Consider the following 26089-nt stretch of genomic DNA (forward strand, 5'->3'; position numbering starts at 1 on the left):
TGCGCCCGGCCACGCCCCCCCCCCTCCGAGCGCGAGGCCTTGTGGGAGTTGTGGTCCAGTGCGACCCGGGGGGCGCCGGCGGCCGGAAGGCGGGGCCGGCGGAGGGGGTAACTGGAGAGTTACGGCTGCGAAGACCGCTCCGCCTCTCCGGAGCCTGAGCTCCACTGCGGCCAATGACGCGGGACCACGCGGGCCTTCAAAACAAGAGGCGGTGCTGGCCGGTGGAAAGGAACGCCCGCCCTTCCCGCTGACAGCCGGCCGCGCCCCCTCGCCTGGCAGTTGCTCATGGAAACCCGGCGGGGGCCCCTCCCTCTGTCGTTGTCCCCTGACACCCGCACCGCCACGAGGCTTCAGGATTCGCCCGCGACCTAGGCAAACGAGAAACAAGGGCTCTTCGACTTTCAGTGTCTGGCGCTTTCTTTGGCTCATCCGCTTTTCTGTAGCCTCCCATCTATCGCCCGCGCCTAGATGAGCCACCTGAGACGAGCGGAGTTGGCTTGGGCTCCTCCTTCTCACACGCCCCAGATGTGGATGTGGTCCTCTGGCAGGTCAAGCTCTGACTCCCTGGCCATGCTCCGACTCCTGTGTTGACCCATACAAACATAATGCACGTTAAAGGATGGGAACAAACCCAGGTTTATATAAAATCCGGCAATGGGGTTGAACTGGGAGTGATAACTGGGTTCAGCTCCCACCTCTAAGACATTCTAGTTGGTTATGTGACTTTAGACAAGTTGCTTAACCTCTCTGAACCTCCGTTTGTCTGTCTCTAAAGTAAATACACGCATATCCACTTCAAACACTGTTCTAGGATTGCATAAGATTTCATACATGAAGGGCTTAGTATGGTCCTAGGACAAAAGAAATGCTCAATAAATAGCTGCTATTAGTTTTATTAATAGTCTTGATTTCTGGTAAACTAGTAAGGCATCACCTTAAGGTGACCTTGTAGTAACATTGTAGTGTGTAGGTTTCCCATCACTTTTATAACAAATTGCCACAGATTTAGTGACTTACAACAAATTTATCATCTTACAGTTCTGGAGATGAGTTCAATTAAGATCAGCAGGGCTACATTCTTTCCAGAGGCTTTCTCTAGGGGAAAATATGTTTCCTTGCCTTTTCATTGGAAGGACTGATGCTGAAGCTGAAGTTCCAATCTTTGGCCACCTTTTTAGAAGAGCCAACTCATTGGAAAAGACTCTGATACTGGGAAAGATTGAGGGCAGGAGGAGAAGGAGGAGACGGAGGATGAGATGGTTGGATGGTATCATTGACTCAATGGACGTGAGTGAGCAAACTCTGAGAAACAGTGAAGGACAGGGAAGCCTGGCATGCTGAAGCCCACAGGTCTCAAGGAGTCGGACACGACTGAGTGACTGAGCAACAACAGAGAGGCCACCTACATTCCTTAGCTCATAACCATGCATCACACAGTCAGATTTCACGCCCTCTGCTTCTGTTATCACATGCTTTCTCTTTCTAACCCTAATTCGGTGCCTCTGTCTTGTAAAGGACCCTTGCAATTACTTCGGGCCCACCAGATAGTCCGAAATAATCTTCCCGACTCAAAATCCTTAACATAATCACATTTGCAAAGTCCTTTTTGCCACATAGGGTAACATACTTAACAGGACCTGGGAACTAGGGTGTGAGCATGTTTGGGGGGGCATTAATCAGTCTTCACATAGTGCTTTATATCATATGAAGCACTTTCTTTTTTTTTTTTTAGTTTTTGATTTTTTTAATTTTAAAATCTTTAATTCTTACATGCGTTCCCAAACATGAACCTCCCTCCCACCTCCCTCCCCATAACATCTCTCTGGGTCATCCCCATGCACCAGCCCCAAGCATGCTGTATCCTGCATTAGACATAGACTGGCGATTCAATTCTTACATGATAGTATACATGTTACAATGCCATTCTCCCAAATCATCCCACCCTCTCCCTCTCCCTCTGAGTCCAAAAGTCCGTTATACACATCTGTGTCTTTTTTGCTGTCTTGCATACAGGGTCGTCATTGCCATCTTTCTAAATTCCATATATATGTGTTAGTATACTGTATTGGTGTTTTTCTTTCTGGCTTACTTCACTCTGTATAATCGGCTCCAGTTTCATCCATCTCATCAGAACTGATTCAAATGAATTCTTTTTAACGGCTGAGTAATACTCCATTGTGTATATGTACCACAGCTTTCTTATCCATTCATCTGCTGATGGACATCTAGGTTGTTTCCATGTCCTGGCTATTATAAACAGCATATGAAGCACTTTCATAACTGGCTGGGCCTAGTGCAAAATGAAAATGCAAGGTCCTGGCTCAAAAAAAAAAAAATAGTAAGAATTTCAAGATAACAATAGCAGAACATTACCACACAGGTCACGTGCCCAGAAGTCAGCCTCGCTGTCCTTTTCTTCTTCAACACCTTTTTCTTCTGCCTCCATACATGTCTAGTTCATCCCTGGCTTAAAAACAAAAACAGTTTTTACTTGATATGCTTGGAAGTTGTAACACAGGTAAAGAGAATGCACTAATTCCCTTTGGTTGTAAGCCATAAAAACCAGCTCTAGCTTGAAAAAAAATTAAATTTCAGCAAATTATAAAAGTGTGGAATAGTTCTTAGTACACAGGAAGATTTTGCTGCTCATACCTCAGGAAAGGAAAATCCATCAGGACAGCATTCAGGGACTCCAAGTAGTCTTTTCTAGGACACTGACATTGGCTTGAGCAACTCCATTCATTTTAGTCTTTGTCCCACCTATCAAAATTCAAATTTTTTCTAGAGTTTACCTTGGGGAGAGGGAGAAAGCTATTTGATTGATAACTGCACAGTACTATGTGGGATGTGCACAAGGTGATAACACAGATGAAGATTGAGTATTACTGCCTTCAATCATTAATGGAAGGGAAAATTAATGTTTGGTCAGACAAAACTGACAGTTGTCCCTTTCACGAAGTCCTGGATTTATTCAGGTACTCCCTTTGCACATACTTTTTTTTTTTTTTAAGCTCAGCATGTATTCACACATTCATTAATCATTCCAGACATCCTGAGCTTAGAACACCAAAAAAACACACCTCAGAACACTGGTAGCCCCGAAATAGAAACAATATCCCTTCTGTCACGAAGAGTCAGACAGGACTTAGTGACTGAACACCAACAGTAACAACTAATGCCTTCTGTACTTTCTGTAATATTTTACCTATTAACACCATCTGGATTCAGTTCAGCTCAGTTGCTCAGTTCTGTCCGACTTTTTGCCACCCCATGAATCGCAGCACGCCAGGCCTCCCTGTCCATCACCAACTCCCAGAGTTCACTCAGACTCACCTCCATCGAGTCCGTGATGCCATCCAGCCATCTCATCCTGGGTCGTCCCCTTCTCCTCCTGCCCCCAATCCCTCCCAGCATCAGAGTCTTTTCCAATGAGTCAACTCTTCGCATGAGGTGGCCAAAGTACTGGAGTTTCAGCTTTAGCATCATTCCTTCCAAACATATCCCAGGGCTGATCTCCTTCAGAATGGACTGGTTGGATCTCCTTGCAGTCCAAGGGACTCTCAAGAGTCTTCTCCAACACCACAGTTCAAAAGCATCAATTCTTAAGTGCTCACCTTTCCTCACAGTCCAACTCCCACATTCATACATGACCACTGGAAAAACCATACCCTTGACTAGACGGACCTTAGTTGGCAAAGTAATGTCTCTAGATGAGTGATCACACCATTGTGATTATCCGGGTCGTGGAAGAACTGTACAAAAAAGATCTTCACGACCCAGATAATCATGATGATGTGATCACTAATCTAGAGCCAGGCATCTTGGAATATGAAGTCAAGTGGGCCTTAGAAAGCATCACTACGAACAAAGCTAGTGGAGGTGATGGAATTCCAGTTGAGCTGTTTCAAATCCTGAAAGGTGATGCTGTGAAAGTGCTGCACTCAATATGCCAGCAAATTTGGAAAACTCAGCAGTGGCCACAAGACTGGAAAAGATGTTTTCATTCCAACCCCAAAGAAAGGCAATGCCAAAGAATGCTCAAACTACTGCACAATTGTACTCATCTCACATGCTAGTAAAGTAATGCTCAAAATTCTCCAAGCCAGGCTTCAGCAGTACATGAACCGTGTACTCCCTGATGTTCAAGCTGGTTTTAGAAAAGGCAGAGGAACCAGAGATCAAATTGCCAACATCCGCTGGATCATGCAAAAAGCAAGAGAGTTCCAGAAAAACATCTACTTCTGCTTTATTGACTATGCCAAAGCCTTTGACTGTGTGGATCATAAGAAACTGTGGAAAATTCTGAAAGAGATGGGAGTACCAGACCACCTAACCTACCCCTTGAGAAACCTGTATGCAGGTCAGGAAGCAACAGTTCGAACTGGACATGGAACAACAGACTGGTTCCAAATAGGAAAAGGAGTACGTCAAGGCTGTATATTGTCACCCTGCTTATTTAACTTCTATGCAGAGTACATAGAGAAACGCTGGACTGGAAGAAACACAAGCTGGAATCAAGATTGCCAGGAGAAATATCAATCACCTCAGCCATGCAGATGACACCACCCTTATGGCAGAAAGTGAAGAGGAACTAAAAAGCCTCTTGATGAAAGTGAAAGAGGAGAGTGAAAAAGTTGGCTTAAAGCTCAACATTCAGAAAACGAAGATCATGGCATCCGGTCCCATCACTTCATGGGAAATAGATGGGGAAACAGTGGAAACAGTGTCAGACTTTATATTTTGGGGCTCCAAAATCACTGCAGATGGTGACTGCAGCCATGAAATTAAAAGACGCTTACTCCTTGGAAGAAAAGCTTTGACCAACCTAGATAGTATATTCAAAAGCAGAGACATTACTTTGCCGACTAAGGACCATCTAGTCAAGGCTATGGTTTTTCCTGTGGTCATGTGTGGATGTGAGAGTTGGACTGTGAAGAAGGCTGAGCACCGAAGAGTTGATGCTTTTGAACTGTGGTATTGGAGAAGACTCTCGAGGGTCCCTTGGACTGCAAGGAGATCCAACCAGTCCATTCTGAAGGAGATCAGCCCTGGGATTTGTTTGGAAGGAATGATGCTAAAGCTGAAACTCCAGTACTTTGGCCACCTCATGTGAAAAGTTGACTCATTGGAAAAGACTCTGATGCTGGGAAAGATTGAGGGCAGGAGAAGGGGACGACAGAGGATGAGATGGCTGGATGGCATCACTGACTCAATGGACATGGGTTTTGGTAGATTGCGAGATTTGGTGATGGACAGGGAGGGCTGGCACGCTGTGGTTCATGGGGTCGCAGACAGTCGGACATGACTGAGTGACTGAACTGAACTGAACTGAAGATGTAGAGAAATTGACCACATTTCTCAGATGAAAATATTTCTGGACCTCCCAGATCGATTAATATGAGAACTGTCAGTCAGTACAACTCTCTCATTGCAAATAATGGCAATTTACAATTGATTTTGCTGGGACAGATTATTGCAGGCAGTTAACCTGGAGGTACAATCTTCGTGTAGATGGTGATCCTACTAGAGTCAGTCATGACTGTGTTTCCCATGGTTCTTCATGGAACCAAACAATCAGCCATGGATGACCTGAGTGTGCTTCAGCTTTTGAAATGAATACTGTCAAAACACGCGAAGTCAAGATTAATATTTATACTTGAAATGTCACATTTACACCATACACAAAAATATATTTATATTGGGTTGACCAAACTGTTAGTTCACGTTTTTCCATAACATCTTATGGGAAAACCCAAATGAAATTTTGGGCCAACCCAGTGTTTATTGCAGATTTCACTTTGCTTTCAAATACATCTCTCTGGACGCTTTGTTTTCCCTCCCCTACTTTTCACAGCCTATCTCACTTCTGCTCTGAGAGGATGACTGAATTTTCTCATCTCTGTAGTCAGGAATAAGACATTCAAACATTCATGCTGATAGTTCCTACCTAGCACATTCATTTTAACGCCAACAATCTGCTGCTCTGTATTAGCTTGTCCTGTGAATACGTATATTATAGACATCTAGAGGCTAAAGCTGTAGAGGGCTTGATCTTCTTATGCTCGGTTCTCTTTAATGGCTATCTCAGTTCCAATGGACAGTTGATAAACATTTGTTGATTGGTTAATATGAGTTAGGATCTTAATCTATCTTGGAGGACATCTATCTGAGAACCAGTTCTGGGTATGGTACCCAGAACTTTTCCTGTGGACAGATGGAAAGTGGCTTTCTTAGACCAGAACATTTCTGGTGAAGGCACTAAGATGAAACCTGCAGCTTTTCTTTAAGGCAGTGAATTACACTTCGTTTAACAGAGGGTATTGGGGGACTAGCGAAAACAAAAACAAAGACAACTGAAGGAGTAGTTGTCAGAGGACGGGTTGAGACAATTACTAGAAATCTACTATGTCAAGAGTTCGGTTTTTTTCTCAAGCAATTTTTGAAATGTCCATAGCTAACAGTTGAAGCAAAGGCTTGAGAATTGCCTGGAGTAGATTACTATAATGCTTAAGAGACTTTGTGAATTAACCAAATTGCACTAAGTATTTGCATTTCCAATATATCATCAAATTGTGCTTCTTTGATGACTTTTTTTTTTTTTTTTGGCTTGGTTAACTTGTGACTTCTAATGAAGGAGGAGATTGTTGATGAATGTTTCTAAATAAAAGTCAAGGTAATGGGGTGGAAATTTAATAACACCAGTAATTTTCACTCCTGATAGCAAGCTGAATTGTGATTAATGAACCTGCTGCGTAATGACAATCTGTTGTGTTTAAAGAACTGTATTTGTAGATGGTAATGCTGTGTTAACAACTGGCCACAGCATTTTTTAAAGTGAATGTCTACCTGTAACTTAGCTATAAAAAGAATTTTTGCCTGATGATAGGATTTCTAAATTTTACTGTGGGCATTTCCTCCCCTTTTCAATTCACAATAGAGATGAAAAGTACTAAAAACAAAAGAACTTGGCTGCCCATGGCTTGCTATTCGTTGCCTACCTAAAGCATTCATTGTTTTTCTTGAATATTTATTCAGCTGTGACACTTAACTTATTTCACTTAACAGCTTTAAAGCTGATAAACTTGAGTCAGAATTATTTCCATTTCTAAAGGAGTTTACATAGTGATATACGTAGTTTGGATAAAACTTTCTTTTATATAACAAACATATGATATTATGCTAGAAAGTTCATATATTATGTGATCAGGGAAACTCCTATTAAATGTAAATAACTGGGAAAACTAGAGTCATAATTCTGCTGATTTCATCCCCCCTACTCTAATTTCTAGAATGCAAAAGACTGTGTAATCACAAAGTCCTTTGTTACTTCCGGCACACTGTCTGTCTTCCAACCACTCTCCTATTCCAGTCCACTCCGCAAAGGCTCCAGGGCACACGACCAGGAAAGAATGTTTGCATAACGCACAAATGAACACCCCAGGGAATGGAATGGGATACCAGGGTCACGGAGACGGTGACTGCAGACAGGGAACGGCAGCGATGGTTCCAGGTGGTCATTCAGTGCCTGCTGGAGGTGTTTCTATGTCGGCAATGACTGAGTTCTTTCCTCCTGTTGATCTGCAACCCCAGTCATTGGGATCCTCAAGAAGTTCAGTTTCTTCAAATTCAGTGCTTTTACCTGAGTCCAATCAAGCATACATTACATATAGAGTTCAGTCAGCTGCTTCATCTTTGTGCAGCTGCTCCTCCAGGGGCCACATTCCCACTTCCTCTCGCCATCCCTCCTGCCCTACTGTCTCCCTTCCACAGCCCCTTCCCCCAGTACAGTCTGGTTTTGATTGTCCGGTCTCAGTTGGGCAGGAATCTGAACGCCATCATTCTCACCCATTGGCCAACATCTTGACTCAGATTTAGATCCCATTTGGCCTTAACAGAATCACATACTTGCTGGTTTCTGTTGTGTATTATTTCCTTTGTTCTGTTTAGGAACGTTTCTGTTTATTTATTTGTTTGCTTTCTTTGTCATGCCATGCTTCGCATATGGGATCTTAGTTCCTCAACCAGGGATTGAACCTATGTCCTTGCAGTATGAACTCGGAGCCCTAACCACTGAACTGCCAGGGAACTCTTTGGTTTTTGTTTTTTAATGATGTATAGTTGATTTACAATATTTTATTGGTTTTGAGTGTAAAACATAGTGATTCCATTTTTAAAATAAATTATACCCATTTTATACTCTGGGAGATGGTGATGGACAGGGAGGCCTGGCTTGCTGCGATTCATGGGGTCGCAGAGTCGGACAGACTGAGTGACTGAACTGAACTGATACTCCATTTAAAGTTATTATAAGACATTGGCTGTATCCCCTGTGTTGTACAATATATCCTTGTAGCTTGTTTATTTTTTATATTCTCTCATATATACACATTCAAGTATTCCCTTCCACTGGAGCAAGACAACCACTTGAGCAAGACGACCAACATTTAGAATGTTACCTAAAATATTCTGTTCTCACCCTGCACGATGCTGCCCTGCCAATTCCTGTTCCCAGCCTGAGGCCCAGTCCCCTTTGCCCACATTCACCACTCCTTGCAGAAAGAGAAACGCTACCAGCCTGTCCAACAAGCTGCTTTACAAAGCCACTGACTTCAGCCTGGCTGCCTGGGGACGCAAAGCCCTGGACCTCGCCGAGAACGAACTGCCAGGCCTGATGCGCGTGCGGGAGACGTACTCTGCCTCCAAGCCACTGAAAGGCGCCATGTTGCTGTCTGCCTGCACATTACCACGGAGACTGCTGTCCTCGGTGAGACCCACGTCTGCCTGGGTGGTGAGGTGCAGTGGTCCAGCTGCGATATCTTCTCTACCCAGGACCACGCAACAGCTGCCATTGCCAAGGCTGGCATTCCATGCCCAGAAGAGTGACACGGATGAGGAGTATCTGCGGTGCCTCCAGCAGACTCTGTGCTTCAGGGATGTGCCCTTCAACATGATGCTGGGCAATGGTGCTAACCTCACCAACTGCATCCACACCGAGTACCTGCAGCTCCAGTCTCACATCTGAGGCATCTCTGAAGAGACCACAATGCGGGTCCACAACCTGTATCATGATGATCAATGGGGTCCTGAAGGTGCCTGCTGCCAGTGTCAATGACTCCTGACATGATGAACGCGGGCAAGATGGCAGTGGTAGTGGGGAGTGGCAATGAGGGCAACGGCTGTGCCCAGGCCCTAAGGGATTTCGGGGCCCAATTCATCATAGGGGAGATGAGCTCCATCAATGTGCTTTAGGCCGCCATGGAGGGGTGTGAGGTGACCATCATGGATGAGACCCATCAGGAGGGCAGCATTTGGTTACCACCATTGGCTGTACCAACATCATCCGTCAACCCACACTTTGAACAGATGAAAGATTACATCACTGTGTGTAAATCAGATGCTTTAACATGGAGACTGATATCAAGTGCCTGAATGAGAGTACTGTGGAGAAGGCAAACATCAAGCCCCAGGTGAACGGCTACTTGTTGCAGAATGGGCACTGCTCATCGGGCTGGCCAAGGGCCAGCTGGTCCACCGGGGCTGCACCATGGGCCACCCCAGCTTCACGATGAGCGACTCCTTCACCAACCAGGTGCTGGAGGAGACTGAGCTGTGCACCCACCCAGATAAGCACCCTGTGGAGGTCTCCTTCCTGCCCAAGAACCTGGATAAAGCAGTGGCTGAAGCCCCCCTGGGCAAGCTGAATGTGAAGCTGACCGAGCTGACTGAGAAGCAGGCCCAGTACCTGGGTGTGTCCCATGATGGCTCCTTCCAGCCTGACCACTGAGAACCAAGCCTGCCCTTTGCCTGCCAGTTGCTGTCCTTACCTGCGTCCCTCCTCTCCTGCAAGCATGCTCAGTCTCTCAGTCCCATCTGACTCTTTGTGATCCTATGGACTGTAGCCCTCCAGACTCCTCTCTCCATAGGATTTTCTAGGCAAGAATACTAGAGTGGGTGGCCATTTCCTCTTCCAAGGGATCTTCCCGACCCAGGGGTGGAACCCGCATCTCTGGCATCTCCTGCATTGGCAGGCGGAGTCTTTACCACTGAGCCACCTGGGAAGCCCCCCACCTGTCCTCCGCAAGAGCAAAAATGCCACCACCTCTGAAATTGGTTTGATAATGTCCCCCGTTGACTCCCTGGGGCTAGTCACTCAGTCTTCAGCCTCTGCTGCACTCCTCATGCCGTCCCAAGTGTGGCAGGGGGGATTGAAAAGTCCTCCCTCAAGCCCTGGTCATGATGGAGGTGCATAGGAGTTACCCATGGGAAAGAGTCTTGAGCTCAGGGGGTTTTGAACTTCTCACTCAGTCAGTTCTTCCTTAGGCTGAAAGTTGGCAATGGTAGGAACAAAGCCCATGCACTTTACCATCCAGGCCCTCGCTTGGCCTGTGGACTTCATACCCATGTTCTTGATGACAAGTTCATTGGTTCCTCAGCCCATGACAAGGAAGAAGGGGATTTGTCAAAGGGTGGGGAGGAACTGTTGGAGTTTGAGGCTCCTGAGAGCCTGGCTTAGGGCTTGGCATTCTCTCCAACCTCAGAGCAAAGAGACTGGTACTTCTAGTCCCTATTTTACAAGGGCTGGAATATACTGTTAAGCAAGAGAGGACAAGAAAAGTGACAGCCAGAGGTTCAGAGGAGCCAGAGGAACTTAAAGGCGCGTTGGAACGTGATAATTCCCATCACAACTCTGGGTCAAAAAGAGATTCATTTGGTTTATAATGATAAAATTGAGCAAGAAAGTGGGCTAATAAAAATTTTGGTGCCTAAAGAAAAAGACTTCCTGGTGGTTCAGAAGTTGGAGCCCACTTGCCAATGCAGATGAGTTCCATCCCTGTTTCTGGAAGATTCCAGATGCTGTGGGGCAGCTGGGCAACTAAGCACGTGCTCTGCAACAAGAGAAGCCACCGCAACGAGAAGCCCAAGTACGGCAACTAAAGAGTGGTTCCTGCTTGCCGCAACTAGAGAAAGCCCATGCACAGCAACAAAGACCCAATGCAGCCAAAGAATTTTAAAAAAAAAATTATTTTTTTCTTTTTTAATTAAACAAAAAAATCCATTCACTTTTCTGGGGAAAAAATGAGTATAACACATACTCTACAAGGCACTCTAAGTACCCCTCACCCAATACCTCTTAGGATTGGAATCCCAGTGGAATTCTTGTTGTTTGTGACAATTGTCTTAGACACCCACGGAGGCAGGATGAGCCATCATACTAAATTGCATTCCAGGGGTTCTCCCAGCCCCCAAGAACGAAACAGGTCATTTATGCCTCTCCTTTCTTCCATGACTCCAAAGGTTCACTTTCCATCATGCTGTACAATAAAATCAACTGGCTATTCCTTAGAAAATACTACCTATTTTCACTAGTCTGAAGTTGCCACCAGGTTATAAAACCATCAGAAGACCCAGGGAAAATATCCAGTTATCCCAGGGATTACTTTGCAATTACTTGAGAGAATCTTTCTGCCCAGTTTTCAGGTTCTGCCTTAAAAAAAATCTGAAAATCTATACTCCTCATCTATGATGCTTTTCTCAGACATCCCTAAGTTTGTCATACAACTAAATTAGAGTGATTCTTCACTGTACAAAATAGTTTAACAAAGAAGTAAATGCCTTCACTATAGTTTTTAATTGCCATTGGTAACAGTTTATTTACAATGACTCCAAGTTTTCTAATAACAAAAGAACATTTCGGAAATGAGTAATTGTACTTCTTCAAAACTCTGAAGGCTTTGTGAAATCATTTTTTGATAGACTTTATTTTTAGAATTGTTTTAAGTTTACAGCAAAACTGAGCAGAAAATACCCCTTTCCTTATACCCCTGTCCCGTACAAGGACAGCCTCACTTTCTGTCAACATCCTCCAACACAGAGGTTCCTGTGACAATCAATGAACCAATATGGACACACTATTATTGCCCGAGGTCCATAGTTTATATTAGGGTTTATTCTTTGTGTTCTACATATAAAATATAGTTTTGATAAGTGTACATTGACATCATTAGGGTATCATACAGCAGTATTCCGGGGCTTCCCTGGTGGCTCAGCGGTAAAGAATCTGCCTGCAATGCAGGAGACTCGGGTTCAATACCTGGGTCAGGAGGATCCCCTGGAGAAGGGCATGGCAACCCACCCCAGTATTCTTGCCTGGAGATTTCCATGGACAGAGGAGCCTGGTGAGCTACAGTCCATAGGGTCTCAAAGAGTTGGACACAGCTGAAGTAACTGAGCACGCACACACAGAAAAGTCCCATTGCTCTTAAAATTCTCTGTGCTCCACCCATTCATCCCTCTCTCCCCAGTGAAATAATTTTTTAGTAAACTTACTATCCTGTTCAGTTCAGTTCAGTTCAGTTGCTCAGTCGTGTCCGACTCTTTGCAACCCCATGAATAGCAGCACGCCAGGCCTCCCTGTCCATCACCAACTCCCAGAGTTCACTCAAACTCACATCCATCGAGTCAGTGATGCCATTCAGCCATCTCATCCTCTGTCATCCCCTTCTCCTCCTGCCCTCAATGCCTCCCAGCGTCAGAGTCTTTTCCAATGAGTCAACTCTTCACATGAGGTGGCCAAAGTACTGGAGTTTCAGCTTTAGCATCATTCCTTCCAAAGAACACCCAGGACTAATCTCCTTTAGAATGGACTGGTTGGATCTCCTTGCAGTCCAAGGGATTCTCAAGAGTCTTCTCCAACACCATGGTTCAAAAGCATCAATTCTTAGGTGCTCAGCCTTCTTCACAGTCCAACTCTCGCATCCATATATGACCACTGGAAAACCATAGCCTTGACTAGACGGACCTTTGTTGGCAAAGTAATGTCTCTGAGGTTTATATAGAAAATGGAAAACATTATTTCAGCTGGAATTAATGCTAACCATATCGATTAAAGCAAAAATTAAACATCAACTTCACTAACCTGAAATGATTTCACCCTGTCTGTATATTATGTGTGTTTAAGAGGAAAAAGGATGCATAGTTTTGTCCAGTTATCTTATCAAACATTAATGATTATGAACTAAATCTTCTGACCAAAATGATGAACCAGGAAGGGGGGATTTTAAATCTTGCAGCAAACCAGGTGCCTTGAGCTAAATCAAAGACAAGAAAGCTGTCAGCCATTCTGTCAAGTTTAGGGAAGAAAATTAAGACACAGGATAGCTTTAGGAGAGCAGCCTACAGCTCAGACTTTCCGCATCATCCTCTGCCCTCAACTGTGAAGTGACTAGTGCTTCAGACCAGGATTAGCTTGGGACTCAGCATCTCAGCCTGCTGTACAAGGTACTTACGCCTGCATTTCCACCTGCATGTCCCCATTTGCATCTCTGTAAAACCAGAATTCTGATTTATAATCTTTTGTATAGCAACTGAAAAATCTCTTGACTGTCCTGAAAACTTTCATACAATTCATCATCATTTTAAATAGAAACCTTCAGATGTGTCCTTGTATGTTAATTTCTATGATGTAGAGGAGTAAAGTAGTCACTTTCCTGGCATTAGAGCTAAGGAAAGTGTGGACACATTAGCAGAGATGTTACAGGGGAGTTGAAGCATCAAATGAATAATTGGGCCAGGTGATCCTTAAAAGGTTTTCAATCCTGACTTTAGCGCTTTCACCGAAAAAACAGACAGCTATGCCAAGCCTTTTATCAACTAACAAACAAAAAGTCTTCTTCTAACATATTTTAAGCATTCTAGAATTATCCTTTCCCATTTTCAGTATGAGCATCAATATCAACAACTCAGTAAATGACCCATTATCTCATGTTCCTACCTTTAATCACTTGAACTGGAAAGTAGCTATAAATTGAAAATTAACTGAATGGAGCAGTCAGCAGCTGTATTTTACCAGTTTTTGAAATGGACTAGACTACTTTATAATCAAGCTCAGGAAACAAGAATGTAGGCTACTTTGAGAAAAAAAAAAGAAAGAAAAACTTTGTGACTCAAAGATCCAAACTAAAAAATAGCTGGTGTTTAGATGAAGGGAGCTAATTATTGTGGGGTTATTTTAGTAGAGTTGATTATTAAGGAAACACTTTAAAACAACCAGAGAGGCATATCCAGGAAGAACAATTTGGGAGGAAGGTCACCAGACTGTCTTGGAATGTTTCTATAACATTCCTCCCAGTGTTGACAGCAACAGCATTAGCAACATGCATACTTTTCAAATTTTAAAGATAATCTTCTTGGGGCTTCCCTAGTGGTCCAGTGGTTAAGACTTCACTTTCCAAGAGCAAGGGAGTGCCATGTATGTTCAATCCCTGGTCGGGGAGCTAAGATCACACATGCTTCTCCAGCAAAAAAACTAAAACACGAAACAGAAGCAGTGTTGTAACAAATTCAATAAAGACTTTAAAAACGGTCTACATTTAAAAAAATCTTAAAAAAAACCCAAAGATAATCTGGTTATCCCAAAGTGAGTATGTCAGCCATCACTATCATTATGTATAAGTACATTAACCAAAAGTTTCATTTCTTTTGTAAAAAGTATACAGAAACCAAAGGATAGTCATGTCTCCTGCCACATCTTCCCAGCCTGCATCTGCCGTTTTTCATTGTCCACCCCTCCCCTTACACACTAGCCCTATTCCTTTTGTCCATTTAAAAGCATTGCTCTAACAATTCTCTCTTCTAATATACACTTATTCATCAATATATAAAGACATGTTGTCAGGGACTACTTTGGTCGTCCAGCAGTTAAGATTCCATGCTTCCACTGCAGAGGACATGGGTTTGATCCCTGGTCAGGGAACTAAGACCCCACATGCTGAGAGGTACAGTAAAAAAAAAACAAAAAAAAAAAACTCCAAAACAAAGTATCATAATTGCACCATCCTTTTTTTTTTTTAAACACCCATCCTTTAAGAACCCTTTCTTGACCCTGTTTCTGCCAGGCCTTTGTTTTTACAGACCACTCCATGAACTAATTCTCTATATTCGCCTGTGTCCAATTCTGCGCGTCCTGTTTCCTCATCGACTTAAACCCATTAAGTTTTTGTCCTCACTCTTCCACCAACTGCCCTTATCAGAGCTCGCCGCAGGCCTCTAGATTGCTGTATCCAGAGGTCACGTCTCAGTTCTCATTCTTGCGACCTAAAGCAGTGTTTGGCCCAGTTGATCACTCTCCCCTAGAAACACGTTCTTCACTTCCAGAATACCACACTGCTGGTTTTTGTCCCCTGTCTCCTTTGCTGGTTCTTCCTCATCTCCGTGACCTTTGAGCACACTCTTTTATTTATTGTCACTTCCTTGGAGGTTTCCTCCAGTTACTTTATTTTTAAATAAATTTATTTTTTTAATTAAAAAAAATATGTTTTTATTTATTTGGCTGTTCTGGGTCTTAATCACAGCACACAGGATCATTCATCTTTGTGCAGCTAGGAATCTTGAACCTTCAGAACCTTGTGGAAACTTGACTGGTTTCAGTTCAGTTCAGTCACTCAGTCGTGTCTGACTCTTTAGTCATATAGAACAACAACTTCCAGCTCCCTGGTTAGACTTTTTTAAATTAATTAACTTTATTTATTTATTTAGCTGCACCGGGTCTTAATTGCAACAGGTAGGATCTTTAGTAGTGGCATGCATGAGCTAGTTCCCTGACCAGGAATTAGACCTGGACCCTTTACATTGGGAGCAAGGAATCTTAGCCCCTGGACCACCAGGGAAGTCCCTTCTGGTCACTTTAAATGCCATCATGTGACGGTGACTCCCAAATTTCAATCTCCAGCCCAGACCTCTGCATTCAGCTCCAGACTCACATTCCCCTGCCTATTCGGCACATTCGCTTTGGTGTCTGACAAGCATCCCTGCTCTAGGATGCTCCTCTTGCCAGCATCCTCATCTCAGTAAATGGCAACTCCTTTCTTCCTGTTACTCAGGCCAAAATCCTTGGTGTCTTCCCTTACTCTCTCACCCCAATCTGATCCAACAAGTAAATCTTACTGGCTCACTCTTCAAAATTCATCCAGAATTTGATCACTTGGTACCATTTCCACTACTACCACTCAAGTTCAAGTCACCATCATTTCTCATATGGAATACTGCAACATCTTCCTCAGCTCTTCCTACTTCTTTCCTTGCTCCTCTTTAAAAAAAAAAAAATTATTTGTCTGTTCTGGATCTTAGCTGCAGCACACGGGGTCTTCCTCTTCTTTTTTTGCATTTGGGATCATTAGTTGGCAATCAAACTCTTAGTTGTGGCATGTGGAATCTAGGTCCCTGACCAGGGATTGGACTCAGGCCCCCTGCATTGAGAGTGTGCAGTCTTAGCCACTAGACCACCAGGGAAGTCCCTCCTTGCCCCTCTTTAATTTTTAGTTCAACAAAGCAACAGTAGCACTCATGATAAAGCATACATCAATCATGTAATTCCTCCTTATAACCGTTAGTGGTTCCTTTTTCACATCTCATAAAAGCCCAAGTTTTCACAGTGACTTTTGAGGCCCTGTGTAATCTGCCCCATTTTTCTCTAATTTTACCTTTGTTTACTTTCTCCTTAGCTCATTCCTCTTCAGCCAGATTTGCCTCCTTGCTATTCTTAAGACATAGTGAGCAAGCTTCCACCAAGGGCCTTTGCACCTACTCTTCTCTGCCTGGCATATTCCCCTCCAAATATTTACATAGCTCACTCCTTCACCTTCTCCAGGTCTACACTCAAAATACAACTCCTTGGTAGGCTTTTCATATCAAGAATTGTAATCCCCCTTTTCCTGGTGTTTCTCTCATGCCTCTGTTTTATTTTCTCCTTAACATTACTTTAAAATAGTATTTTACTTATCTTGCTTCTTTCCTTTCTTTCCAGATAGAATGTAAGTTCCATGGGAGTAGGAATATTTGTTTAATTTGTCCTCTGTTTTATCTTCTACAGTCAGAGTAGTCACTCAATAACCATTTGTTGAATGAATGAATAACAGTTTAGACTTGTGGTCAAATACTTTTAAACCCAGGATGCAGTTAGAAATCCTACAATCCTCAGTTAACAAAAGTAACCTTGTGAGCAGTTAGGGTAATATTGATACAATTGCCCTGGCTAAGGATAAGATCATGCTTTCTGTTTTGTGGTTGTTCAGTCACTAGCCAAGGAGTGTCTCTTTGTGACCCCATGGACCTCATGGACTGCAGCACTCCAGGCTTCCCTGTCCTTCACAACTCCTGGAGTTTGCTCAGATTCATGTTCATTGACATCCTCTGTCATCCCCTTCTTCTCCTACACTCAATCTTTCCCAACAGCAGGGTCTTTTCCAATGAGTCAGTTCTTCGGTGGCCAACGTACCGGAACTTCAGTTTCAGCGTCAATCCTTCCAGTAAATATTCAGGATTGATTTCCTTTAGGATTGACTGGTTTGATCTCCCTGCTGTCCAAGGGACACTCAAGAGTCTTCTCCAGCAACACGATTTGAAAGTATCAATTCTTCGGCACTCAGCCTTCTTTATGGTCCAACTCTCACTTCCATACATGACTACTGGAAAAGCTATAGCTTTAACTATATGGCACTTTAGTCACAGAGACATCACTTTGTTGGCAAATGATGTCTCTGCTTTTTCATATGCTGTCTAGGCTTGTCATAGCTAGTTTGTCTAGGTTTCTCTTTAGCATGACTAAATGAGTGTACCAAGACAAATAGTCAAAGCAACCCATGAAAGATTTTTCTGGTTCTCCAGGTACCAGAAGTTATTGAGGGAAACTTCTCTATACTATTGCTGGTTCAGACTCAAGAGGCAAAATGTAGACTCATAGTATAAGTAACCCAAAGTTGTATCATTTGCTATCCAACAAATGATTAGTGACTCCCTACTGTACTTCTTCGGGTTCTCTCAGAATAGGAATTCATCTGGTGGACATACAGATACTTGAAGGCAGAAAAAGAACAGTTGCAAAGGAAGCCCAGGGAGTTTTGCCACTCCTTAGTTAAAGTTCAGTCTGATTTCTCAAAGGCAGTGAGTATTTTATGGTAAGATTGGGGCAATCATTTTTACTTTGAGCACCACAAAAGAGGTTAAGTAAGAAAGAGAGTGGGATTTTCAAAAAAGAAGAGACAACTTTAAGATCAATGAAAGTAAGGAAGGATCAAGCTTGACTTGATCATTGCTGAATCCCCATTCATCCTATTAAGCCTGGAATAAGGGCTGTGTTAACGTCTGCTGTCACTGTTATAAACAGGATTCAACAAAACTCTTCAACACTGTTGACACGGATGGGGGAAAGAGTTATAAGAAAGAAAGGATACCCAAGTTACTCAATAAAAACATTAAGTGGCACAGATATTTTAGTTTTTCTGACTTTATAGAACTAAAACACGTGTGTTGGTAGCAACTGACAACACCTAGGAGGATTTGACATTAGTAGGAATCATTGTAACAGAATAAATAAATAGCTAAAGAGTATCTGTATTATATAAGCCCCAGTATATTTCAACAATCCTCAAATAGGCTTGCCAAATATCTGTCTCTTATGTCCATTGAGTCAGTATCTCCAGGGATGGCTAGGGTGTCAGTCTCTCTGAATTCTTTCAAGCTGCGTTTGTAGTCTGGGATAGGATTTTCATTTTGATTCTTATATGCATGCTTTTCACAATAAACAGACATCTGAAACAAAAGATCAAATATCATTAGTGATTATCCTTGGCTTAATTTCCCCCTCATGTTTGGCACATCAACAGAAATATCAACACAGAAATTCCCTGGTGGTCCTGTGGTTAAGACTCAGTACTTACACTGCTGTGGCCTGGGTGGCCTGGGTTCAGTCCCTGGTAGGGGAACTAAGATACTGCAAGTCGTATGGCATGGCAAAAACAAAACAAACAAACGAAAAACAATCTACTGTGGTTTTACTTTATGGAGGACAGGAGCTCCTCCCAGGAATAGGTACTGTAAATGCTTCTCCACTACATCTATCTCTCAAACCTGCTTTTTGGCTTATAAAGAGGTTTACCAGAAATTCAGTCATAATCAGTGGAGTAATTATACCAGTCCTTGGGACAGCAAGATCAAACTAGTTAATCCTAAAGGAAATCAACCCTGAATACTCTTTGGAAGAACTGATGCTGAAACTAGTACTCTGGCCAACTGATGTGAAGAGCAGACTCACTTGAAAAGACCCTGGTGCTGGGAAAGATTGAAGGCAGGAGAAGGGAGTGACAGAGGATGAGACGGTTGGATGGCATCTCCGATTCAATAGATATGAGTTTGAGCAAACTCTGGGAGATAGTGAGGGACATGGAAGCCAGGCGTGCTGCAGTCCATGGGGTAGCAAAGAGTCAGACATGACTTAATGACTGAACAACAACAATAAATTACACTAGTGTTCCACTCTGAGGTTTTGAAGCAGGCTGGGACCTGGGGTCCTTTGCTGTAGTGCTTGTACCTGGCCAAACTTCTCCTCAAGCAACAAAAAATAAAAGAAACTATAAGGGACTAAAAACTGTGCCTGTACAGTGGGGCAAATTATGGATAAGAAGATACAAAGATACCCAAAACCCCACTGCCACGTCTAAGGAGCTGGAAGCAAAAGCAGGGTACTGCACATGCCCCGCTGCACACACCACCACCAAAGTGGTGAGCAAACCACCTCAACCACCTGTCCAGCCCAACCCCTGAACACACCCTTTCCCTCACTGAATAATAGGAACCAGCTCACTCCCATGGGGAACGAGTAAGGGAATTTGTTACTTGTTTTTATTCCCCTCTACTGTAGCAGGAGCCTCAGTAAAGCCTTGCCTGAATTTCTTGTCTGGTCTCTTCAATTTCTATTGATTAAGGAGGCCGAGAACTCCAATTGGTATCAATTTCTCATTGAGATTTTTCTATCTGTGTACCTCATTCTATGCATCTACTTTCAGGGCCTGGATTAATCTTTCCTCGCTGCTCCATTACCTTGTGAGTCCTCCTCCCTTCTCCAGAGGAAACAGTAAGTAGCCTCTCTTAATCCAAGGTTGGAGAGCTCTGATATGATCAAAACAAAACAAGGTCCTATCCCGTGAGGAAGCAGAAGCAGTCCTATGCTTTATACTGTAAAGAAGTTATTTCAACAAATAGTCTAGGAACCAAGGAATATGAAGATATGAAAAGGACTAGTGAGTTGAAAGCTGATTGATGAACAGAAAACAAAGGAAACTTGTTCTTTCTCCAAGGCAACTGCAGACAGTGTTACTATGATTTTTAGATGAAGCCTATAACCCTTGGTATGATGAAATAGTCCAGTTTAAGGCTCTCCATGTAGCCAAGACCCTCAAGTCAGGCTAAAGTGATCTCATGCTGATACTATTGATTGTCTGCTCCTTGTAGAAACAAAGTCAAAATCCTCTATTGAGGGGAAAAACCCCAGTTTAGGCATTATGAATTCCCACAGGTTAACCACAGTCAAATGTAAACTCACAATTTTGAAAAAAAAAAAAAATCACCAGGCCACAGGAATCACCAGTTCAGTAAAAGTCAGCAGAAACAATAAATAACAGATTTAGACCTCTGAGGAGTCAAACTGTAGGCATACCCCAGAGATATTATATATTTCCAAAAGATCACAATAAAATGAATATTGCAATAAAGGAAGTCACACAAATTTTTGGTTTCCCAGTGCAGAAAAGAGTATGTTTACACTATACTGTAGTCTCCTAAGTGTTCAATAGCTTTATATCTAAAAAACAACAATGTATAAACCTTAATTTTGAAATATCATATTTGCTAAAAAATGCTAGCCATCTGAGCAAGTCATAGTAGTAACATCAAAGATTATTGATCACAGATCAGCATAACAAGTTTGAAGGATTGCAAAAATTACCAAAATTTGACACAGAAACATAAAGTGAGCAATTAACATTGGAAAAAATGGCACTGACAGACGCTGGATGCAGGGTTGCTACAAACCTTCACATGGAGGGATCTGAGAGTTGGGCCGTAAAGAAGGCCGAGCACTGAAGAATTGATGCTTTTGAATTGCGGCGCTGGAGAAGACTCTTTAGAGTCCTTTGGAGGGCAAGGAGATCAAACCAGTCCATCCTAAAGGAAATCAACCCTGAGTATTCATCGGAAGGACTGAGGCTGAAGCTGAAGCTCCAATACTCTGGCCACCTGATGCAAAGAGCTGACTCATTGGAAACTACCCTGATGCTGAGAAAGATTGAAGGCAGGAGAAGAAGAGGGTGACAGAGGATGAAATGGTTGGATGGCATCACAGACTCAGTGGACATGAATTTGAGCACACTCTGGGAGATAGTGGACGACTGAGAAGTCTGATGTGCTGCAGTCCATAGGGTCACAGAGTCAGACACAACTTAGCAACTGAACAATAACAACAACAACAAATCTTCAATTTGTGAAAAATACAATATCAATAAAATTAGGTATAACTGTATAGAATCATCAGATTCTGAATATAAAGTAACTGTGTAAGACATAGTTAAAGTATGATCACACACGTGTATATACATATATATTTTCATATATATATATATATATTTTTTTTTTTAAGAAAGAAAAATGTCTGTATCTGGCCAGTTTAAAAGCAAATTCTACCAAATTTGAAAGGAATCAGTTCAGTTCAGTTCAGTTGCTCAGTCGTGTCCGACTCTTTGTGACCCCATGAATCCCAGCATGCCAGGCCTCCCTGTCCATCACCAACTCCTGGAGTTCACTCAGACTCACGTCCATCAAGTCCGTGATGCCATCCAGCCATCTCATCCTCTGTTGTCCCCTTCTCCTCCTGCCCCCAATCCTTCCCAGCATCAGAGTCTTTTCCAATGAGTCAATGCTTTGCATGAGGTGGCCACGGTACTGGAGCTTCAGCTTTAGCATCATTCCTTCCAAAGAAATCCCAGGGCTGATCTCCTTCAGAATGGACTGGTTGGATCTCCTTGCAGTCCAAGGGACTCTCAAGAGTCTTCTCCAACACCACAGTTCAAAAGCATCAATTCTTCAGTGCTCAGCTTTCTTCATAGTCCGACTCTCACATCCATACATGACCACAGGAAAAACCATAGCCTTGACTAGACGGTCCTTAGTCGGCAAAGTAATGTCTCTGCTTTTGAATATACTATCTAGGTTGGTCATAACTTTTCTTCCAAGGAGTAAGCGTCTTTTAATTTCATGGCTGCAGTCACCATCTGCAGTGATTTTGGAGCCCCCCAAAATAAAGTCTGACACTGTTTCTACTGTTTCCCCATCTATTTCCCATGAAGTGATGGGACCAGATGCCATGATCTTCGTTTTCTGAATGCTGAGCTTTAAGCCAACTTTTTCACTCTCCTCTTTCACTTTCATCAAGAGGCTTTTTAGCTCCTCTTCACTTTCTGCCATAAGGGTGGTGTCATCTGCATAGCTGAGGTGATTGATATTTCTCCCAGCAATCTTGATTCCAGCTTGTGTTTCTTCCAGTCCAGCATTTCTCATGATGTTCTCTGCATAGAAGTTAAATAAGCAGGGTGACAACATACAGCCTTGATGTCCTCCTTTTCCTATTTGGAACCAGTTTGTTGTTCCATGTCCAGTTCTAACTGTTGCTTCCTGACCTGCATACAGATTTCTCAAGAGGCAGGTCAGGTGGTCTGATATTCCCATCTCTTTCAGAATTGTCCACAGTTGATTGTGATCCACACAGTCTAAGGCTTTGGCATAGTCACTAAAGCAGAAATAGATGTTTTTCTGGAACTCTCTTGCTTTTTCGATGATCCAACGGATGTTGGCAATTTGATCTCTGGTTCCTCTGCCTTTTCTAAAACCAGCTTGAACATCAGGGAGTTCATGGTTCACGTATTGCTGAAGCCTGGCTTGGAGAATTTTGAGCATTACTTTACTAGCGTGTGAGATGAGTGCAATTGTGCGGTAGTTTGAGCGTTCTTTTGCATTGCCTTTCTTTGGGATTGGAATGAAAACTGACCTTTTCCAGTCCTGTGGCCACTGCTGAGTTTTCCAAATTTGCTGGCATATTGAGTGCAGATTGTTTCAAACGTTGAAAGCAAACTTTCAAAACCTCCTCTTGAAAATAAAGACAAAGGGAAGTGAAGTGAAATGAAGTGAAGTCGCTCAGTAATGTCCAACTCTTTGCGACTTCATGGACTGTAGCATATGACACTCCTCCGTCTATGGGATTTTCCAGGCAAGAGTACTGGAGTGGGATGTCATTTCCTTCTCCAGAGGATCTTCCTGACCCAGGGATCAAACCTGGGTCTCCTGCATTGTAGGCAGACGCTTTACCATCTGAGCCACGAGGGAAGTCTCCAAAGGGGATAGTCTCCAATTCATTCTGTTAGACTAGTGTAAACTTAAAAGTGAAATTAAACAAAGACAGTTTGGGAAAGGAAAATGACAGGAAGTGTCATTCATGAATAAGATGTCAAAAATCTCAAATCAAATATTAGCAAGCTGAATCTAGCAGCATATGAAGACGATGACAAAGCTGAGTATATGCCAGGAATGTCAGAGTGCAATAACATAAAAAATAATCAATTAACACAATCCAGTGCATCAAAGACTGGAAAAAGAAAATCTATATAATCATCAAAGGATGTAGCAAGTATTAAACTCAATAGCTATGGTTAAGGGGGAAAACGCTTAGCAAATTAATAATAGAAGAGAACATCCTTTATTCAGTAAGGCTTATATTCCAAAAATACTACAACCATTGTACCTAATGGAAAATCTTTAAGATAGCTTCAAGACAAGTGATACCCAATATCACTGGGTATGTGTTAGTCACTCAGTCGTGTCTGACTCTTTGTGATCACATAGACTTAACCCACCAGGCTCCTCTGTCCATGGAATTCTCCAGGCAAGAACACTAGAGTGGGTTGCCATTTCCTTCTCCAGGGGTATTCCCGTCCCAGAGATCAAACCCAGATCTCCTGCATTGCAGGCAGATTCTTTACCATCTGAGCTACTAGGGAAGTTTTAAACTTTACCTAATAGAGGTCCATAAATAATTAAGTCAATCTTTAAAAAGAAAGAGAGAAAACTTTCCCTTTCAGGTATTAAGACATACCTCAAAGATATAGCTTAAAATTTAAAATAAATTTTTAAATGGTGACAGTGGTCAAAGAACAGATAAATATCCCCTGGGAACAGAAGTTAGATTTGTGTATAGATGAGAACCAAGTATACCATAAAAAATAGTACCACAAATTAAAGGGAAAGGGACAGATTATTTACTATAGGCCATTGGTAAAACCAGTTTACTGTATGAAGAAAATTAAATTATTTCTACATGACACCATACAAAAGGGCTCTAGGAAGATTAAATATCTAAATTTGAGGGGCAAAATTATGAAGTGAATAGAAAGTGATACAGGAGAACCTCTTTGGAACATCCTTGGAGAAGGAATTACTGTAAATAGCACTGCCGTGGACATGGGGGTATACCTCTCCTTTTGGATTTTGGTTTTCTCAGGGTATATGCCCAGTACCAGCTTGCTGGGTCATACGGTGGTCCTGTTTTTCAGTGTTTTAAGGAACTTCCATACTGTTTTCCATCTTGGCTGTATCAGTTTACATTCTCCCCAACAGTGCAAGAGCGCTCCCATGAGCGCACTACCGCGTATAAGGTAGACAGCTAGTGGGAACCTGCTGCACAGGGTAGGGCGCTCAGTTCAGTGCTCTGTAGTAACCTAGAGGGGTGAGATTGGAGGGAGGGTCAGGGAGGTCCAAAAAAGGCAGGGATATATGTCAATGCATATAGCTAATTCACTTTGTTGTGTGATACTGTAACGCAACTATACCCCAATTAAGAGAAAAAAAAAAGGAATTATTAAACACAACTTCAAAACACAAACCTAACTGATACATTTATTACAACAAAATTAATGATTTCTGTTCAATGAAGTATACCACCAACAGAGTTGCAGTAACCTCACAGCACACGTTATCCACAGAGTGCTTGTGGAGCGTGACAAGCAAGAGCAGCCTCCAATCTCCCAAGACTGGCTGCTTCTAAACGTAAACACTGCATAGTCAGTTTGTTTCTACTTTTCCTGACTACATGTGCTAAGGGCAGCTGTTCAGTACTACATAGCTAGGCCACCATGGGTCCATAGCTAGGCCATCAAGGGTCCAGTTTATTAGCAATAGCCCAGATGCCCTGGGATCCTGTTCACTGGAAATTCTATAAAGATAGTTCATGACACCAAGGAACAGTGTGTACTGTTCTAGCTTGGCCACTCAGTGGAAGAAAGATCAAAAACAAAACCTAACACTTGATCTAGCAATGATACGTGTGATGTAATTCACTTGTTCGTGCCACTGTAAGGCTCACAGTAGGTTCTCAGGCAGTTATTAAGGGCATTATCTGGTCACCTAAGAAGTATCTTCAAAGGCTGCGGTTCTTGGCTGCATTCAAGAGAAGCAGGAATAATATCCCCAGGCCAACGTAGTGAGGGAAAATGGGATTGATCTCATTTTTTGAACCTTCTCCATTTAGGTAACTGGTACATGAAATAGCTTTATGCAAACTGAATGTAAGGTGGGGGGATACTAAAATTAAAACTGTAGGGAAAGGAGTCTCATGTGTGCAGCTTTTCAACTCCCACTCTGCCCCAGGAAGCCTGGAACACTTTCTTCTGAAGAGATAAAGAGTCCTTACAGCCTGTGCTGGACTTACCATCCTGGGTGGAAACACTTTTCCCTAGTTCAGACTTAAGCTGTACTCCTTTGTTCTGCTTCAGCATGTGGGTCATATGGCGCCTGGCCAACATCACTGCTCTACTGTCCCTTATGGAGAGGGTGTGGGATCCTTCTGGTACAGATCGAGAGGGGTGCATGTGAGACAGCTGCCCTGAATAGGCAGCCAGGAGGCCCCTGGTGGCCAGTACCCACTGCTGAAGCCCCCCTTGCTCTGTCTCCATGTGAGTAAAGTGTTTCTCCATCCAGTGCTTTGACTGCATTTTGGTTTTTTTTGGCAACTCCCACAGCATGACACAGTGGGGAGAAGTGTTCAGACTTCTACTCTTGGAAATAAGCCATCCGTGTCACTTGCTCAACAAAAACTGAAAACAAACCACCAGGCAAATATACAAATTAGAGAAAAATTTGAAATTGTGAATAGTCATCTCCAGACTGTTGGACTAATAGTACTGTTACCTAGAAATTCTGAGTTATTATTATATTA

The 26089-nt window shown here is 42.8% G+C and overlaps 1 pseudogene; it reads left to right on the plus strand.

Moving 5' to 3' along the window:
- The first annotated feature begins 173 nt into the window (after positions 1–173).
- Positions 174–9784, plus strand: LOC101118244 (adenosylhomocysteinase-like; annotated as a pseudogene).
- Positions 9785–26089: the final 16305 nt, after the last annotated feature.

This window comes from Ovis aries, chromosome 25 (genome assembly GCF_016772045.2).
Source record: "Ovis aries strain OAR_USU_Benz2616 breed Rambouillet chromosome 25, ARS-UI_Ramb_v3.0, whole genome shotgun sequence".
In the NCBI taxonomy this organism is placed as follows: domain Eukaryota; kingdom Metazoa; phylum Chordata; class Mammalia; order Artiodactyla; family Bovidae; genus Ovis; species Ovis aries.